The following is a 22,435-nucleotide window of genomic DNA, read 5'->3' as shown; positions in this document are numbered from 1 at the left end:
GTCTGCACAAATCACTGCTTGTCCAGATATCCTGTCATACTGGAAATCTGCACCACTTTAATGTAATGTGTTCACTTGGAGAATGTGCGCAAAGAGAGACTTCACAATATGACCCCAACTATATCCTACACATAAAGCAGGAATGAGCTTGGACAAAAATCCAACTCTGTGTACATGCTGAACTGTATGTTTCACTTTTCTCTAAATAAATTACTTGCAGCAATTCCAGTCCCACACATGCTAAACATCTGCAGCCATCAGCACCATTCTTGGCTCCACTTCTACCTGCTGCTGTCACTCTAGAGGGCTGAACCCTGCCGGAGGCAGGAAGATTCAGGGTATTCTTGTAAGATCAGGAATTTCTGCCCACAAATGCAGCAATGTTTAATCTGCTACGGCAGTAACAAGAAAGAGTGCATTTGTGGTGCTTGAGTGACAACAGAAAATAGCAAAGGGTACCCAAAATACCCAGCAAATTCTCTTTAATCAAACAGGGGCAAAATCCCCACAATTTTTGTAAGTTTTTCATTAAATAAGTCATGGAATATTGGCTATGCCACAGCCAGCCCCCATGCCCTTTCAGTGTAGCTACTTTTTATAGCCATGTACTTAGGGCTATATTTGAGGCTGTAGAAGCTACCTTTTTTTACATAAAGTTGATCAATTCCTCATAGGTTTCCAAATGGTTTATCTGTTCTCCCCTCCATTTCCCCATGATCTGGAACTGGCCCAAACAGGGAGGAGTGGACGCATGAACACTGTACAAAAATGGACAGGGTATTATTCTATGCATCGTGAATAGCTAAGCACATGACTCAGTCACAGTCCACTTTATCTGACTTCTGAAGATTTTTTTATGGAGCTCACAGCATTCTATTGCACTAAATGAATCTTGTATCTGGGGGAGGGGAATTAATTTGAAGCAGTCAAATTACATAACTTCCACCCACACATTCAGATTCATCTCATTTGCTTCATCAGTCATTCAGTATTGCATGGAAGGAGGATTTTGTCTGATGGTGCTGGGAAAAGTTGATAGTTCCTGAATTGAGATTCCAATTGTGGTTTAAAGGTTTTAAAATACTGGATTCACCAGAGGCATAAATGGTTAATGATGAGAAATGAAACAGTCTCCAACTCTTGGCATCCAGTGTCACTATTAAACACTCCCAGGTTATATGGAGAGCAATGATTACTTTACACTGCCTCTCGAGTACTTCTAAGCTCGGTAGTGCACAGGTTAGAGATGCAGAGCAAAGCTAGTTAGCAGTACCAGGTGAATTATAGCATATATGTACCAAGAATAGCTCTCTCTACACAGAGCAATGGTCTCTTGCACTGCCACTCAAGCATTTCCAGGTCAGATGCAACATAAGTAAGATAACAAGGATAGATCCTTGTGCAGATTTAGATGTGCATTTTATACATCCAATCCATTAAACAACAACTTCCCATTCCCCAAATATTACGCAATGTTCCAGATCCAGATGTGCAGTTTTAAAGACTGCTGGCCGAGAAATTGATTTGTGTTTGAATAAATGCACAATCCCATTATTTGTAGCAGGCCCACAGAAAATTGGCCTGCCAGCCTCATTGGGACAGAACAAGCAAGCTGCACCTTGCATGGCCCCAAAAACGGAATGAACGCACACACGCTGACTGCCATATTAGATTCTTAGGAATCCATTTTACACCTGTAAAATGGGAATAGCACAATCCAGTTTCTAAGCTACTGTCATTATGAGAAGTTGTTTGGATGTATGTTTCTACTGGCAGCAGGAAAAGGACTTGAAGGATTGCCTTTAGACATCTGGTCAACAGCGTAGTTGTGACCTCAGAAACCTCCCAAGGATCTGAAATTTCTCCTAATACATTGAGCTTGAGGAATGCCAAAGACTATTAAACATTTTACTAAAGATTAAGGAAGGAGGGAGACTTCACCAGGTGGGGAAACCCACACTGGTAAGTTAAATATTCTAGCATGTTGGAAATGGCAGGGCACAACTTGGAGCTTCTGAGAAAGCAGGCAGAACAAAAGGGAGTGCAAGATCTAAAAGGAGACAACTCAAGGTAAATATTTTTTAAAATGTCCATCATAGATAAGTTTATTCTATCAAAACAAGAGCAACTTAAAATTAAAAGTTTAAATTTTTGTTTAAAAACTCATGGAAAGTAGTAATTAAAAGGGGATATCAGGCAAATTCAAAAGGGAACACTTGAGATAAGTAAATAAAAGTAAAAAAGGACAGGAGAAATATAAAAAGGGTACAAAAGGGGCAATAAAATTATAACTCAGATAGAGACCATGAAGTGCATTTGCTGTGGGCCATTCAGCAATGAGAGTGCCAGATGCATAAGGGAGGGTAAAGAGATGTGAACTGTTAATCAATAAGCTCAAAGAATTATGAACCCCATTACTTATGGGGAAGGAGGATGGGAGAGGGACACCTGACAGCAATTGGGAAATGTGGAAATGCTGGGAATGAGGAGATCCTGCTGAATTTAATGGCAGGATCTTATTATAATGATTTTACTCCATTTCCCTCCAGATTGAGAGTCTGGCCAGCTGCTGAGCAGGAAAGCTTGTGATTGGTCACAGCCATGGCCTGCTGGGAACGATCACTGCCAAGCAATAAGATTGGGGGTCCGAGTGGGAAGATGCAGCTCAAGGGGCTGGGAGAGGGTACGGGGAAGCACTCATGCTCCACAAACGGTGATGAAAAAACACGTAACTGCTGAATCTGGCAACTCCCTTCAGCTGACATGTTTCCTGGACCCATTTGTATTGAGCCTTCCCTCACCAAGTGTTTTCTCAGTCCAACTTTTGGAGAGGTTGAAGAAAGTACCCAAGTGAAAGACATGAATATCTGGTTCAGCTCACAAAGAGACATTATTGGTACATTCCTGGACTATGCTATTGTGCAAATAGATAAAGAGCAGTGTGTGCCAGCACCTACAAAAATAAAACAGACTGCCTAAAGATACCAACAACAGAACCAAATTCGTAACACACACAAAAGATGTTTGTGCAGAGATTTCAATGGCTTAGGAAATTCACCTGTATGTTAGCCCTACCTAATGCTTTCCAATTCAAGTGTATGGCTGCAGCCACGCCACTGGGTAACCAGTTACTTTCCAATTTATAATTTACAACCCAGATTGAGAAATTAGTTATTGTTATTAAATATTGGATTACTTAATAAATATAGACATTGTATCCACCACAATCTCCTCTACCACTTTCATTCACACCCACCATGTGACTAAAATACTTTGTACTTAAGAGTATATAGAAGTGGTGGGCAACCTGCAGCCCGCAGGTCGTATGCGGCCCATCAGGGTTCTGAGTGCGGCCCATGAGACATTTTGTTGACCGTTGCCCAGGTGCAGGGTTGCCAGATTCTGCTGATTTCCATCAGTGTCGTTTTTTTTTTCCTACCCGTATTCCTGAAGTGATACACATGCAAAGCAAGGGCCCGTGAAGTGAGGTGTGTGCTGGTTGTATACAACATTGACTGTGAGAGCCATGCGCTCCCTCTGCGTCCAATCAAAGCGCTGCTATGGTTCAATTGGCACATCGCACAAATTCTTATTTATGGGGTATGGCTCGTGCGCATGCCCAATTTCAATCTTGCAGCCCACTGAGATGAAGGAGGGCCACTCATGTGGCCCACTCACTAGCCTAGGTTGCCCATCACTGATATAGCACCTTATCACAGCTTTCAAAAATGTCTTAAGGTTTTGATGTAGCAACCACTTCGGAATGTCAATACAATGGTTAATATTAACACAGGGTGCTAACTTTTTTTCCTGACACAGTCCATTCTCAGGTTATCAATCCTTTTATAAACATTACCCTTACTTGGCCTGTACTGAGATAGCCAGTCCTGTCAAAAACACCAAACTGACTTGGTCAGTATGGAGTTAGCCAGGCATAATAATATTTTTGACAATTTTTACAATTTCAGTGGGACAACTTTATAGAGAAATTTCAGAAACTGCATTACTTGGTTGTACCTTTCCAGCTGGCAGTTATATAGCACAGCAGGATCGTGCTCTTCAAACTGAACAGTCTCTTATCTTATTGTTATAATACATATAATAGAGGACAAGACAGACTAGTCTTCATCTTTATGAAACTGACCAAAAGCTGACAAATTTCTGGCACAGATTGCGCAACTCCAAGTGTGGTTCGTCTGAACTCCTGTAGTATGTAATTATTGTGGTTTCTAGGTCTCAGACTGAAGCCAATCAGGATTATGGTTCTGTGACTAAGGCTAATCTGATTTAAATTAATTGGAAAATCAAAGCCAGAGTTTTACGCTTGGAGTGTTTCCACACCACTCACCACAGCATTGCCTCACTCTGCTGTTACTGTTGGGCACATTCTGACCAGAAGGAAAAAAGCAGCACTTACTGAATATTTAAAGTAGATTTTTCTATTCATTTCCTGAACTTGTTAACTGCCCCCTTTACAACAGGCTGAGTGCGATCAGGAGCTCATCAGGTGAAATGTCTTTCATCAACTGTACGAACCAAAAAGTTCCAGGAAGTCAGCATGACTAGAAAATGAACTTCTGTCGGTTCAAGATGATTTTTCTACTAAAATTATCAATAAGAATTTCTTCTTCCCACACCCACACATTCCAGGCAGAAAAACTCATCCTTGAATTTTCACCATATCATCCAAGCCAATTTATTAAGTTAATAGGAAAACTTAAAATTAGCAATTGCAGTTAAAAATGATTTGTCTGTGATGTCAATGTACTGTTCCTTAACATTTTATGCATTGATCCTTTGTCAAAATTATATATTTATATCCCCTGACTCTCTTCAAAGTAAATATGGTCCTAAACACAATACAGTGGACAGCTAAGCAGCCTCATTAACACTCTACTAGTACCAGCCAGTAATTGGAAGTCTCTGAGCAACTCTCAATGGTCTGTAAAAGCTCTGGACTCTTACACTTCCATACAATGCCAATACGTGCATTATTGTTCAACCAAATTGCAAGCTGAAGAATGGCAACAGCTGTCAGATAGTCCAGTGACATATCATCTGGATAGGAGTCTAAGCCCACTAACTTACACCTCCACCCCAATAACACCTCGAGGTCAGGCTAGACATTATTCCATCTAGCCCTGGATCATTCATTTATAATTCACTAAACTAGTCTTTATGTGATTCCACTACTTCTCCCTAATTTAGCTACCACAATCAGATGTTCTGCCAGAAAGCCTCTTTCACAATGTAGCAGAATCCCATTAAATAGGCAGCGACCCTGTAAAAGGAATAGGATTCCAAGAATCAAAATCTGGGTATGGAAATGATTCAGCAGCCATTAGCAGTTTAGCCATCAAAATCTTTCTACCTGGCACAAGGGTGGTGCAATGCTTTAAGATCCACATGCTGCGACTTGCATTGACAGGATGTAGCCCTGCACCTAAAATACAGGAAGTTCACAACCTTAGTAGTGCTTATTGGAGACAGCTGCTAGTGGAAATCAAGTGGAAGAAATGAAAGACAGAACTAACCTCATACATTTTCTAATGGCCTGTAGCAGAATGGCACTGCCCAAAATCTTGGTAATACTCACATGTACATTCAGTTTTTAGGAATGCACAACGGCGGGAAATCAGAATGGGGACTAGAACGGAAACTGTCCAGGAGGTCGTAATTAATCGGTAGAAGTTCCTAATTAAATGAAATAGGCAAGCAAATTATATATTTTTTTGCTCAAAGATTAATGGCAGATACTATGGTGCAATGAGGTCTCTTTTATCTTCAGGTCCCTCTTTTGGTATCTCTGACCCTACCAGTGTTACTGAATGACCATTCAAGTACACGTGCACTGTTATACTTGATGCATATGAAGAGCAGCAGTGTAACAATAAATTGTTTTAATTCCCCCTTCAGGACAACATTAGTTCCAGTTAATTGTCAAATTGGGAGGATAAAGGACTTGAAGGGCCCCAGCTGACAACCTGTTACTTGCTGTGTCAGGATCTGGCTTGTAGGAGAAGACAGGCCAACATCTGCAAACCTGGTGCTTGACCAAACAAGCACATCCTGATATCAGTGTAGATGGGCATCTTCATCCAATGCTGTGTTTAACAGAAGACAAATGAAAGATAGAGACAGTGAAATCATCTCCCTCTCAAGAATTTGGTTATCACATTAAATGGCATAGTGACACCAATGTTAGTCTGTCCTACCAGGCACATTACCATCCACAAATAGACAGGCTGGCATAATGGAACAGTTCACCAACAGCATTACATTGGATTTTCAGAATAGGTGCTTGCAGTTCTATCAGATACAGCGCCAGAGTTGCATTATTTGGAATTATCCCAGGACCAAAAGTTAATAAAGAGAAAATAGAATCTGAGAATAAACTAGCAAGAGACATAAAAATAAATTGCAAAAGCTTCTATTGAAATGTAAAAGTCCAGAGATTTGCTAAAGGCTCCTGTGAGACACACCTGAAATACTGTTTAGGTCTCCATACCCTAGGACGGATATACTTGCATTCGAGAGAGTGCAATGCAGATTTAATAGTTGTTTGAGGAGGCCAATGGGGAGAAATCGAGGAGACTAGGCCTATATTCTCTGGAGTTTAGAAGAATGAGAGATGATCTCATTGAAATGTAAAATTCTTAAGGGGCTTGACTAGGTAGACAATTGGAGGATGTTTCCCATGGCTGGGGAGTCTAGAACTAGGGTCACAGTCTCAGAATAAGGGGTCACCATTTAGGACTGAGACAAGAAGAAATTTCTTCACTTAAAGGGCTGCGAAACTTTGGAATTCTCTATTCCAGAGAGATGGCCATTCATTGCGTATATTCAAGATAGAGAATGGTACATTTTTGAATGCTAAGCAAATCAAAGGATAGGCCGATGGAGTAAGAAGTGGAGTTAAGCTGAAGCAGTCAGTGTTCATATGCAGCAAGACTTGGACAATATCTAGGCTTGGGCTGATAAGTGGCAAGCAACATTTGTGCCACACAAGTGCCGGCAATGGCCATCTCTGACAAGAGTGAATCCAACCATCGCCCCTTGACTTTCAATGGCATTATCATCACTGAATTCCCCAAATCAATATCCTGGGGTTACCATTAACCAGAAACTGAACTGGACTAGCCATATAAATACTGTGGCTACAAGAGCAGGTCAGAGGCTAGGAATCCTGTGGCGAGTAACTCACCCCCTGGCTCCCCAAAGCCTGTCCACCAGCAACAAGGCACGTCAAGAGTGTGATGGAATACTCTCCACTTGCCTGGATGAGTGCAGCTCCAACAATGCTCAAGAAGCTTGACACTGTCCAGGACAAAGCAGTCCGCTTGATTGGCACCCCATCCACAAACATTCACTCCCTCCACCACCCATACACAGTGGCAGCAGTGTGTACCATCTAAAGATGCACTGCAGGAACCCACCACGGCTCCTTAGACAGCACCTTCCAAACCCACGACCACGATTAACTAGAAGGACAAGGGCAGCAGATAGATGGGAACACCACCACGTGGAAGTTCCGCTCCAAGCCACTCACCATCCTGACTTGGAAATGTAACGCCCTTCCTTCACAGTTGCTGGGTCAAAATCCTGGAACTCCCTCCCTGGCAGCATTATGGTGTACCTACACCATATGAACAGCAGCAGTTCAAGGAGGCAGCTCACCACCACCTTCTCAAGGGAAATTGGGGGTGGACAATAAATGCTGGCCGAGCCAGCGATGCCCACATCCTGTGAATGAATTAAAAGTAAAATTAGCACCCCATCCACCACCTTAAACATTCACTCCCTCCACCACAGAAGCACAGTGGCAGCAGCGTGTATCATCTATAAGACACACTGCAGCAACTCACCAAGCCTCCTTCGACAGCACCTTCCAAACCTGTGACCTCTACCACCAAAAGGACAAGGCCAGCAGATTCATGGAAACACCACCACCTGCAAACTCTCCACCATGGTTTTACCAATTCTTGATGCACCATCTCATCCTACTTTAGGTGAATGGCCCACTTCTAGGAAAGAGAAAAGAGACAGTGAGATTTGTGGGGCAATGGAAGGGGAAAAAGGAACAGATATAAGTTGTGGAGCCTGCTACCCTTCACCAACAAACTGATGAAACTTGCTTCAAGTTGGATCCAAACTCATTGACCACATTAGGTTTTTCTTTTGTTTATGGCAGGGTAAGGGGAGATACTTACATCTGTTCCTTTTTCCCCTTCCATTGCCCCACAAATCTCACTGTCTCTTTTCTCTTTCCTAGAAGTGGGCCATTCACCTAAAGTAGGATGAGATGGTGCATCAAGAATTGGTAAAACCACGGAGAGCATATTAGAAGCAAGAGTGCACCATACAGCCCTTCGAGCCTGCTCCACCATTCAGTAATCATGGTTAATATTCCACCATATTTTTTTACTCATTCACATGATGTGGGCATCGCTGGTTAGGCCAGCATTTATTGCCCATCCCTAATTGTCCTTGAGAAGCTGGTGGTCAGTTGCCCTCTTGAACCACTGCAGTCCATGTGGTGTGCTTACCCTGCTATTCTTGTGTGTTCTTGAGAGCATTACTGAATAACTTCTGTTACATAGGCCCAAGCTTACCAGTGCCTCAGTATTCCAGAGTAAAATCCAATTTGAAACTAATTGTTAGCTATCAGCCCTGACTTCACCTCCATGTCTATGCCTCCATCCCCAGATTCAACTGTCCCAAAAGTTTTCTTTATTGGCCTCCAAGTTTGACCCTTCATAAACTACTCTTCCAAAGTTTCGACATCCTTATCCAGGATAAGCTTCCACTATCCCAACACCCCAGTCCTAAAAAGGTAAAACAAACGCCAGGCCTGGAATTCTGAAAGGTCCATCAGCAGATTCATGGAAACACCACCACCTGCAAACTCCCCACTAAGCCACACAACATCCTGACTTTGAACTATAATCACCATTCCTTCACTGTTATTGGGTCAAAATCCTGGAACTCCCTTCCTTCCTAACTCCCTCCCTACACCATACAGCCCTTCGAGCCTGCTTCACCATTCAGTAATCATGGTTAATATTCCACCATATTTTTTATACTCATTCACGCGATGTGGGCATCGCTGGCTAGGCCAGCATTTATTGCGCATCCCTAATCGCCCTTGAGAGGTGGTGGTCAGCCGCCTTCTTGAACCGCTGCAGTCCATGTGGTGTAGGGAGGGAGTTAGGAAGGAAGAGGGTTCCAGGATTTTGACCCAGTGACAGTGAAGGAAAGGTGATTATAGTTCAAAGTCAGGATGGTGTGTGGCTCCATCAGCAAAAGTTTGGCAGAACAGAACCTTCGGCCTACCATGGAACCCACTGTGGATACTGTCCCAACTTGCAGAGGTACAGTATCAACTTACTCAGGATGGACCACTGCGTCATTGGGGGCACATGAACAGCGTTCACTTTGATGGAGACCTAGAAAGATGGATCAATGCCATGACACTCTGATGCAGCAAAGACCTGGGAAAGGTTTCCCCAGACTGAGCACCAGACTCAGTAGATCCCAAAGCTATGTTGGTCTACTTATTGAGGGTGATGTGTCCCCTCTAGAATTCTGGCAATGTGAATTTATACTTTGCAAATTGGCCATGCCCAAAGGAGACCTAGATGATACACATACAAGCAAGCACACACACATATGAACATATGAATTAGGAGCAAGAGTAGGCCACTCGTCCCCTCGAGCCTGCTCCATCATTCAATAAAATCATGGCTGATCTGATTGTAATCAACCCCACATTCCCTATACCCAATAACCTTTCACCCCCTTGTTAATCAAGAATCTATCTAGCTCTGCCTTAAAAATATTCAAAGACTGCATCCACCTCCTCTAAGGAAGAGAGTTCCAAAGACTCACTACCCTCAGAGAGAAAAAAATTCTCTGCATCTCTGTCTTAAATGAGCAACCCCAAAACACATACTCCTGATGCCCTGCACCCCACAATTCATCAAAACTAGGAGCTACTCAGCTGTGGCCCAGTGGATAGCACTCTCATCTCAGAGACAGGAAAGTTCAATACCCAACACAGGGACTTGAGTATAAAAATATGGGCTGACACTCCAATGTAGTACTGATGGAATAATACTGCCGTACTGTCAGGGATACTGTCTTTCAGATAAGAGATTAAACTAAGGGCCCGTTTGCCCTCTCAGGTGGATGTAAAAGATCACTAAGGCACTTTTTCAATGAAGAGCAAAGCAAAAGCAAGAGAGTCATGACTGGTGCCCCTGCCAATATTTATCCCTCAAAACAACATCACCAAAAAGAAACAAAAACACAGGTCTGGTAATAGAAGCAAAATACTGCAGATGCTGGAGATCCGAAATAAAACAGAAGGTGTTGAAAAAACTCAGCAGGTCTGGCAGCATCTGCGGAGAGAGAGACAGAGTTAACGTGGAGTCAATATGACTCTTCTTCGAAAGAACATTGGACTCGAAACGTTAACTCTGTTTCACTCTCCACAGGTTTTGCCAGACCTGCTGAGTTTTTCCAGCATTTTGTTTTTATTACAGATTATCCGGTCATTATTTTGTTGCTGTTTGTGGGAGTTTTCTCTGTGCAAATTGGCTGCCACATTTTCTACATTACACCAGTGACTAGAGTTCAGAAGTACTTCATTGGCTGCTAAGTGCCTTGGGACATCCTGAGGTCTTGAAGGGTGCTCTATAAATACAAGTCTTCTTCTAAAAAGATAAATGCAAGCTCTTTCTTACCCATACAAAAAATATACAGACTGCCCACATCCTAAACAAAGTGACACAACCAGCAGCAGAATCAGTTTATTCAACAAGTTAATCTCTCTCTATAGACTGTGGTCCAAAGATTTGAATGTCCAAGAAACCCCACAATCCTGCATTGCTTTAAGATGATATGACTGCAACTGTGTTGAATGGGAGATCTAAAACAGATGCCTTCAAAATCTAACCTCAGGTCAAGTAACAGTGTGAATAGCCACCATATTATTTATAATCTACCTGGCAGTAGCTATTCACCTCAAAGATAAACTGCCCTTTAATGTCAGTATTAAACACTGTCTGGATGGAAAACTCTTTAGTCGGTCGCCTCAGTGTAAAAACGAAACTGACCGCCATAGATATACGTCATGTACAGTTTGCGGATGACAATGCACCAGATCGGCAAATCACGCTTGATCTCTTCAATTCTGCACACAAGAAACTTGTCTGTCCTTAAATATTGCCAAAACGAAACACATATCAACCACGCCTGGCCAGCCAAATATTCCACCTGCCATATATGTTGCAGAAGAGACTCTGGAATATGTTGCACACTTCCCATACCTTGACGGTCATTTCTTTCGAAAGGCAATTGACGAGGAGATCCAACATCGGATCAGCTGCGCCAGCTGACCCTTCTACAAGCCACAGCATCAAGTGTTTAACAACAAAAACCTCCAGAAGTCAAAGTGCTAATGTACAGAGCAACTGTCATCACCACACCCTTGTATCGCAATGAGACCTGAACTGTGTATCAACAACATTAGAGCACTAGAGAAATTCGATCCGCAATACCTCCGCCACAACCTCCAAATTCAATGGGAAGACTGTTGAACAAAAGACTGATGTCCTTCTTGAAGTCAGCTCCACATACATTCAGGCAATACTCCTGCTAAATCAACTACGATGGACTGAACACTGTGTCCAGATGGCCGAAAAGCATCTCCCCACCAGGTCCTGTTGTCTCAACTCTCAAATGGCCAATGTTTCAGGGCAACACAAAGGAAACGCTTCAAAGACACTCTGAAGCTCTCCATTAAGGCAGTGACCTTGATGACTGGGAGGAACATGCTACCAATCATTCAGAATGGCAACAATTTGTCCATCAAGCTGCATCAGGTTTTGAGTCACAACATCTTAATAATGAGGCAGAGACAGAAAGCAAATCCTGCACTCCAGATCCCACTACCTCATGGGAGGTCCTGATCTATGCGGCCAAAGAACTGCAGCATGAGAATCGACCTGTTCAGTCACATGGAGAGCCATGGCAGAAACTTGAGTAGATGTCATCCTTGAACTGAGGGACAGCCCACAACGATGAATCTCTCTCTAAGCATTACTACATTTCACCTCTTTTTTAAAATTTCTTTCATGGGATGTGGGCGTCGTTGGCAAGGAATCAAAATGTTGTCCATCCCTAACTGCCCTTGAACTGAGTGGTTTGCTAGGCCATTTCAGAGGGCAGTTAAGAATCAACCACATTGCTGTGGGTCTGAAGTCACAGGTAGGCTAGACCAGGTAAGGATGGCAAGGCCAGCATTTGCTGCCCATCTCTAATTATTCTCGAGAAGGTGAGCTGCCTTCTTGAACTGCTGCATTCCATCCCATGCGGGTACATCTACAGCGCTGTTAGGAGGGGAATTCCAGATTTCCAGTGACAGTGAAGGAATGAGGGAATAAAGTTCCATTCTTTATCTCAGCCCAAAGACAATGTTGTAAATGTGAATGTTACTTGCCAGTTATCACCCAAGTCTAGAAGCTGTGCATATCTTGCTGTATGCAGGAACTGACTTGGACGAGTTGTGAATAGTACTGAACACTGTGCAATCATGAGTGAACATCCCCACTTCTGGCCTTACGATGAAGGAGAAGTTATTGATGAAGCAGCTGAAGATGGCTGGGCCTAGGACACTACCTGAAGAGCTCCTGCAGCAATGCGCAAGGTCTGAGATGATTGGCCTCCAACAACTACAACCATCTTCCTTTGTACAAGGTAGGAATCCAACCAATGGAGAGTTTTTCATCTGATTCCCAATGACTTCAATTTTTCTAGGGCTCCTTTATGCCACATTCAGTCAAATGCTACCTTAATGTCAAGGGCAGTGACTTTCATCTCACTTCTTCTGTCCATGTTTGGACCAAGGCTGTAATGAGATCAGTCAGCCATTTGACTGCACAGCAGATAATTACCTTGTTTTTACCTGGAAACAATTTGAACATCTGGGGGCAAATCTGGACCAATGTTTCGGTATGTGTTTAGTCACCTAAATGAATACAAATAGTCTACCCCTCTCATCGAAAAATATGCTGCTTTCTTAGACGCGGCTGCACTGCATCAAAACTTAAACATTTAATTTTAGCAAAGATTAATTGTTTTGAGTTGGATGCTATTAGGAACAAGATGGTACCATGAAACAACTGATCCTATTGTCATAAGCCAGACCTGTTACCCTCGCAATGACATCCCCATTTAAATAATAGGAATTCAATCTATCTTTCAAATTTTTACTAAAGCAGTACTCTGACACATCTTAAAAACTGTAACGAAGACAAAGGGCATCAGATAAACTGCTTTCCTTCAACAAGGAGCAAATCAAAATATTACTGCAAGAGAGCAGAGGGAAATCTGGCTGAGGAATGCAGTTGAATTGAGGACCCCACCCCTGTCTAACAAGAGTCAGATTACAGCACAGTTTGAATATGTCACTCACTTACAGCTTCATAAAGTTCCTGATTGTGCTAAGCCTGTGATCTGCAGTATGCTTTAAGCAATGAGCCACTTCCAGCCACAACAGAAACATTTCTTCACACCCAGCGAATTCACCCCAATACCCAATCCTGAACAGCGGGTTTAAGCACAATATTAATCCTCAATGACATTGCAATGGGCACCAGCCCTAGTCCCTCGCCTTAAAAGTGGCATGGTTTTCCCATTGTGTGCATTTACCTGAAGCATAAAGTAACAGCTGGAAATAAACCCTTTCTCCATCACATAGATGTGTATTTCGAATCACTTCTACCCTTTTTCCAGTGATATGAAAGGGGTTAGATTTTTGCAAATGTAATGCAGCTAGGCCATGGCCAGAATTTTACACCTTGAGGGCGGGTGCGCACCCAACCCAAACGGACGTGAAATAAGAGATGACGGCAGGCGAGTATCCCGACATCACTCCACACGCAGGCAATCTTCAGGTCAGCGGGCGCGCGCGGCTGTCGGAGTTGCACCCACCAACAATTAAAGGATCACTTAAGGCCACTACAAAGCCAATTGTACTCGATTTTGTGCTCATTGCATGGGCAAAACGGGCAGGCAGGCAGCCCACTTTTAACGAAACTTCATCCAAGGGCAGGATAAAAAGGGTCTGCAGCATTGCCAGTGTGAGTAGTGAGGAGTTTAGGAGATAAATTGCTTATTTGAACTTGACAGCTTCATCTCTGTTCTGAACGTCAGTCTTAGCATTTCTAGGCTTAATTTCAGGGCTCATTGGTGCCTCCAAGGCCCTTGGAGGATTTTGACCATCTGAACCCTTCCAGGCACCAGACGGCCTTCTGTTACCCTGGCAATGGGGATTGTGGTCTTCACTGGTGGCACCTCCTGTGAGGAGGAAGAGAGAGGAGGCCAGGTGTCCCAATTCAGCTTCCAGGGGAGCGATCTGTGGAAGGAGAGGCGCAGGGCCAGCAGGTAGTCCAAGGCAGAAGAGGCCACAGAAGATGCCATTATCCGGCTGTCAGAGTGTACAGGCGGCAATGCAGCTAGCTCAATATGTCCGAGGTGCAATGCCGAAGGAGGCTCCGCCTCTACAAGGAGACTGTGGCTTCAATTTGTCGGATGATTGGGCTTGAGATCACCTCCAACTGTGTGGGTGGACACTGAAGATCGCAGTGGCCCTCAACTTCTATGTATCCGGTTCTTTCCAGGTGTCAGTGGGGGATCTTTGTGGAATCTCCCAATCAGCTGTCCACAGTTGCATCAAACTGGTGACAGAAGCTCTGTTCAGGCGGGTAATGACATTTATTCATTTCCGTATGGATGAGACCAGCCAAGTTGAGTGAACCAGAGGGTTTGCAGTGATTGCTGGGTTCTCCCGTATCCAAGATGTAATCAACTGCACGCGTGGCCATCAAGGCACCAGCGGGTCAGCCAGGTGCCTTTATCAACAGGGCTTCCACTCCATGAACGTGCAGATAGTGTATGACCACAGGACGCAGATTCTCCAAGTCTGTGCAAGGTACCCTGGCAGCTCCCATGATGCTTACATCCTCAGACACTCCCAGGCGCCGGGGCTCTTTAGTGTTCCAGCTCTGCTGGATGGATGGCTGCTGGGTGACAAGGGCTATCCCTTGAAAAGGTGGCTTCTGATGCCTCGCCACTACCCAAGAACAGGGGCAGAGCAGCGTTATAACAGGAGTCAGGCCTCCACAAGGGCGGTGATAGAGAGGACCATGGGGCTTCTGAAGATGCGCTTCTGATGCCTGGACCGTTCAAGGGGAGCACTACAATTCCCTCCAGAGCGAGTGCCACTGATAGTGGTTGCATGCTGCGCTCTCCACAATCTGGATCCGCCAAAGGGGGGGACCCACTGGAGGAAGAGGATCTTGAGGCAGCTCCAAAGGCCACAGATGATGAATCCAGTGGAGAGTCAGAATAGGAGCCTGATGAGGAGCATGGTGAGGACATGGAGGCAGACCTCTGGATCCTTCATTGTGCCAGGGATGTCTTGATTCAACACTCCTTCAGCTAGGCTGCCAAAGAACTGCTTCCACCTCATGCCAGGGGTGCCGCCTCCATCCCGGATGTTTGAAATGACCCTTTCCTTAGAACCCAAAGTCCACTCAGTGCCTGTGCAATAAAGTTTAGGGCCACTCATGTCCAGCATGACATACTGGCATGCCCTGCACCCACAAAACAAGTGAAGCACACTCAGGCCATTAAGACAAAAGCAAAATTTGTATCATGTTCGCACTCAGATCAAATGAATATAACCATATATGATGTTAATGGTCACACCAGTAAACAGATTAACCAAACATGGCAGAACAGAAGACCTCCATGTCTAACAAACAGGTGGAGCCAAACTCAATATTTTATTCATCCTTAAACTTCATGGGGAAAATATCTGGAGAGTAAAGGCACTTTAGTTAGCTTTGCTTCATTCATCAATGGTTGAATGATTAGACCAAAGATTTAAGTTCAGAGTTTAACTTACTACAATAAGGTAACTGAGAAATTATTCAAATTTTCTGTTCTAACAAATAGAAGCTAGCCTGTACAAAAGTGATTTGTAATGTTTTGGTGGTAGAATGGAGAATATGGCAACTAAATAAAAGACATGAAGGAGGAATTATTCAAAGAGAAGAAATAGAATTTCTGCCACACTTCCAGCAAGAGGCATAATAGCAGAGTGAGAACCGCACTGAGAGAATTCTTGATCTTTGTGATTCACCGAGGGTACAGTAGCATTTTGGTATGTTACTGGAGTAGTCAACCAGAGAAGATCAGCTGACGTTTCCAGTCGCTGAAAAGGCCATTATTCCAGTCTCCTGTTTAGATTCTCCTCTGACAGCCCTCAGGGAGCTGCCACTGCCGGTTTTAAAGCGCCACTGGACCCAGAGCCTGACAGGCTCCCACCCCCTTCTCGACCATTGAGAGGGCGTGTTTCACGCTGGGTGGACCTTAATTGACCATCCAGCGTGAAATTACGTTTGCAAACAACCGGGGTTGGGAGTGGATTCCACATCCGCTTCCGCCAATTTGGTGTGCACGCCAAGCGTGAAATTCAGGCTCGTGTTTTTACTTTTTCTGACTTGCAATTAATACATCAGATCCAAGTATCATCATGACATTTTCTAGCATTAACATACAGTCACAGTGATGCACCGAATTAACTTTATTGAAAAAATGATGGATGTGGAAAGGTTTGGCTGAGTTCATCAGGTGCAGAGATGTCAGTATTTACTCTGAGGACTGCCAGTGCAGATTATAATGCAGGTTGCATCTCAGTACCTTTAACTCATATTGAACCCAAAACCCCCACTCCCTGTGAACCAAAACACAACTTTAAGCAAGATGCAACTGGAATAGTATGCCACTGGATAAACAAAGGGCCCTTTTTGAAGTTGAAACATGCATTGGCTGTAGTGTAGGATCCCACCCTACACTCCTAATCTCTCAAACCACACTAACAGACCAGGAACTGAAGGTTGAAAGCCACAAAACAATAAAATTCAAGAATCTCTGCCAGTTGTCTGCAGTACTTTCACAACTTAGACCATGTGATGAACTAAGCTAGTACTTGATAGACATCTATCATATGCAATTAATCAAAGGCAGCCCAATGAGAAATGGAAATATTTCTTGCAGTGTACTTCTAGTTAATCAAGTCAGGTCTATGCATGTAACAAGGTGGCACCTCAACTGCAAGACAAGAAAATTACATATCTTTAGGGTACAGTCATACTGTGAGGCTCTTCCTTGTAGGGCCGCTTGCAAAGGCCATTAGACTGATTTAGAAGTGATTGATTTAGAAGTGATTGATATGATAGCCAGGAGGTCTCCAATTGCTTGTTATCCAGAAAGAAAAGAATTGGCATTTATATCATAAACAGTAGATGACTTTTTGAAGTGCACAGATGGTCTATTCTTTGCTGCTATGCTTTTGGGACATTTAATGAAAATGTTGATGGAACACACATCCAATTCAGAACAGATGGCAATCTCTTCAACCAGAGACAACTGAAATCATCAACTAAGGTATCAGAGATGATGATACTGGAATTGCTGATGACTGTGCCCTCATGTCACACTGAGTATAGCCTTCAGCAGATCATGGATTATTTTTCAAAAGCAGCTGATGGTTATGGACTAACCATCATCTTGAGGAAGACAGTTTTCCACCAACCACCTGTAAATTTTGACTATACCCCACCTGCTATAACTATCAATTACACAATCGTGAAGGCGACAGATAACTTTATCTATCCTGGAATAAATCTCCCGAAACTGATAGTGAGGCGGGCAAGTAGAATTGCCAAAGCAAGTTCAGTATTTGCCTAATTACTTAAAAGACTGTGAAGGAAACAAGTTATCGAACTTGTAACAAAACTTGCTGTGTACAAAGTGGTGTTAATATCTACCCTCCTAAGTGAGACATGGGCTACCTACTCCAGACATATTCAGCAATTGGACTGGTTCCACATGAGATGCATGTGGAACATAATGGACATCCAATGGGAGGACAAAGTGCCCAAAACTGAGGTATTTCAAAGAGCAGAAATGTCTGGACTGAAGCACTCATCATCAGAGTTCAGCTTAGATGGAGTGGACATATGGAGTGGACATATGACATATATCGCTGATGATAAAATCCCTAAGGTGGTAACGTATTCACACCTTAAACTTCGACACTACCTGCAAGGTAGGCCGAGGTTAACATTCAAGGACTTCTCGAGGACGAACTTCAGGAAACGGGCAGGTCCAACACGGAATGGGAGGAAAATGCACAAGAAAGAACTACTTGGGGAGCAATCTCAAATAGTGGTGTTGCTTTCTTCAAACAGCATAAAATACCGACTGTTAAGGAAAAAGGCAAACTAGAAAGATGGGGCAGTCCTAACAAAAAAAAAATCAGACAATTCATCCTTGCCCACATTATGGAAAGCCATGTAGGTCTGCAATTGGGCTCCACAGCCACGTTAGAACACACAACAGATGACTCCACACACACAAGAAACAGCCATCTTCGATAACAAAGGGAAACTAATGACAACAGTTTTGCACTCAAAGATGTCATGTAATTTGTGCATAGCAATGTCCCATAAACAGAAATGGAGTTGAACCATCCGTTAATCCAGTTGGTTTGATGGTTTAGTCTGAAGCAAGAACAGTCACGACTATTCTATAACATTCCACTCTATATCAAACAATGGCATGGTCTTCTTTCCCATCCACCTAAACAAACAAGCAAGGGCTTGGTTTAAGCTCTATACCAAAGAATGGAACATTCAACAATGGAGCACTCCTCCCCAACACTTCAGAGAGGACCACATTTTACACACCAATGGCTTAGAGTGGACTTGAATGTACTATATTTTGACTTATGGGTTAAATAAAAAATGCTACTAACTAAGCCAAGCTGGCGCTCAGGAACGTTTTGTGTATTTCCCACCTTCTTCATTGTACAGAGACACAGACAACCATCTCAGTAACTTCAGATGTATGAAGGTCTATTTCATTTCAGGATACACACAAGGTTTAAAATCATCTTTCAAACTGCTTTGTGGGAATCACTGAGCCTGACAGTGTAAGGAGCTGAATTGGTACAGTTTCAATGCAAATTACATAATTATGGTTTATTTTATTAGACCAATATCAACTTGTTGCAGCACAAGGTTCAGTGTCTTCTTTCAATAAGTTACCTATCTGGGATTGCCACCAACACCTAAATAAACAATTTTAAAATCAGGTGCAGCAAGGATGTTTTAATGAATCAGAACTTATTACAATGCTTTGAATGTTAAAAGGCAAAATTCCCTTTCAAAAAGGAGGTTCCAATTTTAAGGCTCCACTTGCAATTACAAATCAATGCTGAGAAACACTTTCTCTTTAAAAGGCATTCCACAGTGCAAAGACTACTTCCTGGAAAGGTGGCAAAACTTTCTCTTTAAAACTACCTTGTTAGTGAGTTTCTCCAAACCAAAGAGGTTTGGAGGCACCCTCTTTAACAGCTATCCAAAACACTAAGTTAATACACCACATATAACAAAAATAAACAGGCTTCCTGTATACTCTCACTTACTCTCACACACTTAAGCACATATAAGCAGATGGCATCCTGTATTGTGCATAAATTAATGAGAAATTACTGCAACTTCAAGTAGCCACCTAGATAGAAACCATTGTTTGCTGTTTGGATACAAATCTTGTTGATTTTTTGGGGTCCATACATAGCAATATGTGCAAAATTTCAGAAGAAAAAATGAGGCAAAGAACCACACCATTTTTAACTTCAAATCTCATGCAGCAGAAGCATCACCAGCTGAGCAAGGAACTAGAAGAACTAAATCTGATTTTCTGTTTTGCGCAAGTAGTGACATCATTACAAGGCATTGACATACCTTAAAGTAATTAATATCCCTACGTCAAGCACTTGCCAAAGATTTCCACAGGAAGATGCCATGCTTTTAAGTTGCAGCTTAGAAATAAATACTTCCAACTGCATTTTATTCAGCCAAATCTGCAACTACATTGATGACTGACAGACTAAGGGGCAGAATTCATATACTGTACACAAATCAGACAGGTCACTAGAGAAAATCTCTTACCATAAAAGTGTTTTTAAATAAGCTACAAGATAAAGCTTTAACCCTGCATTAACAGATTCCCATACAATGAACTTCCAAACAACATTTTAATTTGCCCTATTTTGAAATATTTTTACTTAACTCCTTGCTGTCCAAGACAAAGATAGTTCATGAGTTCAAATGACAACAGTCAAGCGATCTCCTGCCCAAACTCCTCTGCCAATACCATTCTAGCTATCTAATGCAATAATAAGTTTACTTAGCAATTTCAGCAGGCTTTGCACAAGTCTAACATTCGAACTGCTACAGCACCCTGTATTGAAGGTAATCTGTTTAGTAACTCCTGGATTGCTTCTTTAAGAGCTGGAGCTGAAAATTCCAGTCAGGGGAAGTCTTTGAAGTGTGAGACCCTTGTTTAGTTTCTTTATTTGCATTGTTCTAATGGCAGGTGTTCATCTTAATACTTCAATCTCGCTTTTGTTGTGGGTAATCTCTAAATCAGTGGGTTTACTGGCCGTTGCATCAAGAGGCATAAAAGGTATATTTAATACCCCTGAATATTTAACTCAAATAAACACAGTGCAGAACTGCTTCGGGGCTCATGCCTGAGATTCCCTCGCTAACTCCCACTTACAACAAAGTTTTCGGTTTTAAATACCGGGGGTGGGAGGGGGCTCTGTGTTATTTCCCCACTGCGGGCAGAGATGGAGGAGAAAATCAGATTGCATGTCACATAGGGCCACTTTTGTGTAGCCCTTCGTAGCCTCCCATAGAAGGGTACTGAAACTGGCTTGGAAGCTGTTTGCCAGGCAAATGTTTCCACTGAGGAATGGTGCACAGCAGACCTCAGGGAGGGGAACCTAAGGAAGGGTGAGAACCTAAATTAGGAAAAGGAGATGAACTAAGCCTGTGATGAAAACAAGCGTCAGTAACTTCTCAAGAAAGCAGTGTAAGAACTCAACAAAGTCTTCATTCTAGTGAGCAAGGGGTTAACTTTATAAAACAGCTCTACAGATAACAGACACGTATCCTACAGGAAGCCTGGGTGAGGGATAGGTCATCCATAAATATTTAGCCAGTTACTGAAAAATTCAGATGATTAAAAATAACACATTCATAAACATAGAATCGATACAGAATATTAGATGGAATCTGGAAGTAAGTATGTTTGCCCTGAAGCACAGGGTCTCAAGTGCAACATTCACATGGTTCTCTTCTCCCTACCCCCAGCGCTCTTGAGTACAGACTTTCTTTGAATATCAGCTCTGCCTTTTGTCAGGGATGAATTTACAATCCAAAATAGGGGAGGAAGAGGAAGATAAAAGTTAACTTAATTTGTGGAATTTCCTACCTCACCGACTCTCGTTGCTGGTGAATCTCTCTTGCTTGCAGCCTCATTCCTGCAACAAATAACCCAATTAGGCAGCATTTGTCTGTATTTCCTTCTGAAAAACTTCACTTGGGAGGAGAGGGGGATAAGGGGAAGAAATCGACCCTGCCTTTAGTTTCCTTACACCTGAAGAGCTTCACTAACACACTCCATAACCTCAGCTAGTGATAGAACGCTTCTTTCACTCCGTTTGCTTTGTTTCAGGTCTTTTTTGGACTGTCTTTTTCTATCATCCTTCTTCTCGCTCACTCCCTTTCTTCACTGGCCTCTAGCTTACTGGCTCTGACGTCTCTGCTAAGCTCCTGCCTCCCTATTCCCACACCTCCCTCCTTTGACCTCCCTTGACTTCTTTCCATTGAACTAATCACCAGCTGCCTCAGAACAGTCTTGTCACCATAGCAACCGTTGTCCCCTCTCCAACTCTACTAGGCAAAGACTACAATAAACACAGATTCTCCAGTTTCAGGCACATCAAATAATCTACTAAAGAGGCAACAACTCCACAGCACAAATGCTGCTTCAGTGGTTGGCAACTTCCTAGCGGCAATACAATGGTATTTTGTCATTGTTCCTAATGCTCGTGTATTCCTGACCTTTTCTGATAGATTAATGGAGAACTTGGGGGAAAAAAAAGTGTTTTCTTTTCAAAATCTGTAAATACAGAGCATGTTGCTGCTTGCCATGGGTTAAAATTAATACCAGCAGCAATTCCATCTCAGTGATGAACTTACAGTTTCTGTTCCCGTCTTTTAGACTTTCTGAACAAACAAGTAGTTGAGCAGGCAGCTGGATTTCATGTACAAGAGCAAAATATTCTGGATGCTAGAAATCTGAAATCAAAACAGAAAAGGCTAGAAATACTCAGTAGGTCAGGCAGCATCTGCGAAGAAAAAAAAGTTAACATTTCAGATCGATGACCTTTCATCAGAACTGCATGACCTGCTGAATATTTTCGGCATTTTCTGTTTTGATTTCATGT

General features: G+C 42.8%; 1 protein-coding gene across 2 annotated transcripts in view; it reads right to left on the bottom strand.

Annotated features, from left to right (window-relative positions):
• The window catches only part of LOC144696659 (DENN domain-containing protein 2A), a 138,310-nt gene that overhangs the window by 90,628 nt on the left and 25,247 nt on the right, over positions 1-22,435 (bottom strand). The window contains exon 2 of one of the 2 annotated variants that reach the window (XM_078568216.1): positions 21,418-21,466. The gene's annotated coding sequence lies outside the window, so the exon portion shown is untranslated. Of the gene's footprint in view, positions 1-21,417; positions 21,729-22,435 lie in introns of those variants that run through there. The other variant, XM_078568215.1, reaches the window with a different exon arrangement.

This window comes from Cetorhinus maximus, chromosome 22 (genome assembly GCF_964194155.1).
Source record: "Cetorhinus maximus chromosome 22, sCetMax3.hap1.1, whole genome shotgun sequence".
NCBI classification, from domain to species: Eukaryota; Metazoa; Chordata; class Chondrichthyes; order Lamniformes; family Cetorhinidae; genus Cetorhinus; species Cetorhinus maximus.
The sequence above is the reverse complement of the archived record's forward strand: the minus strand, read 5'-3'. Positions and strand labels throughout refer to the sequence as shown.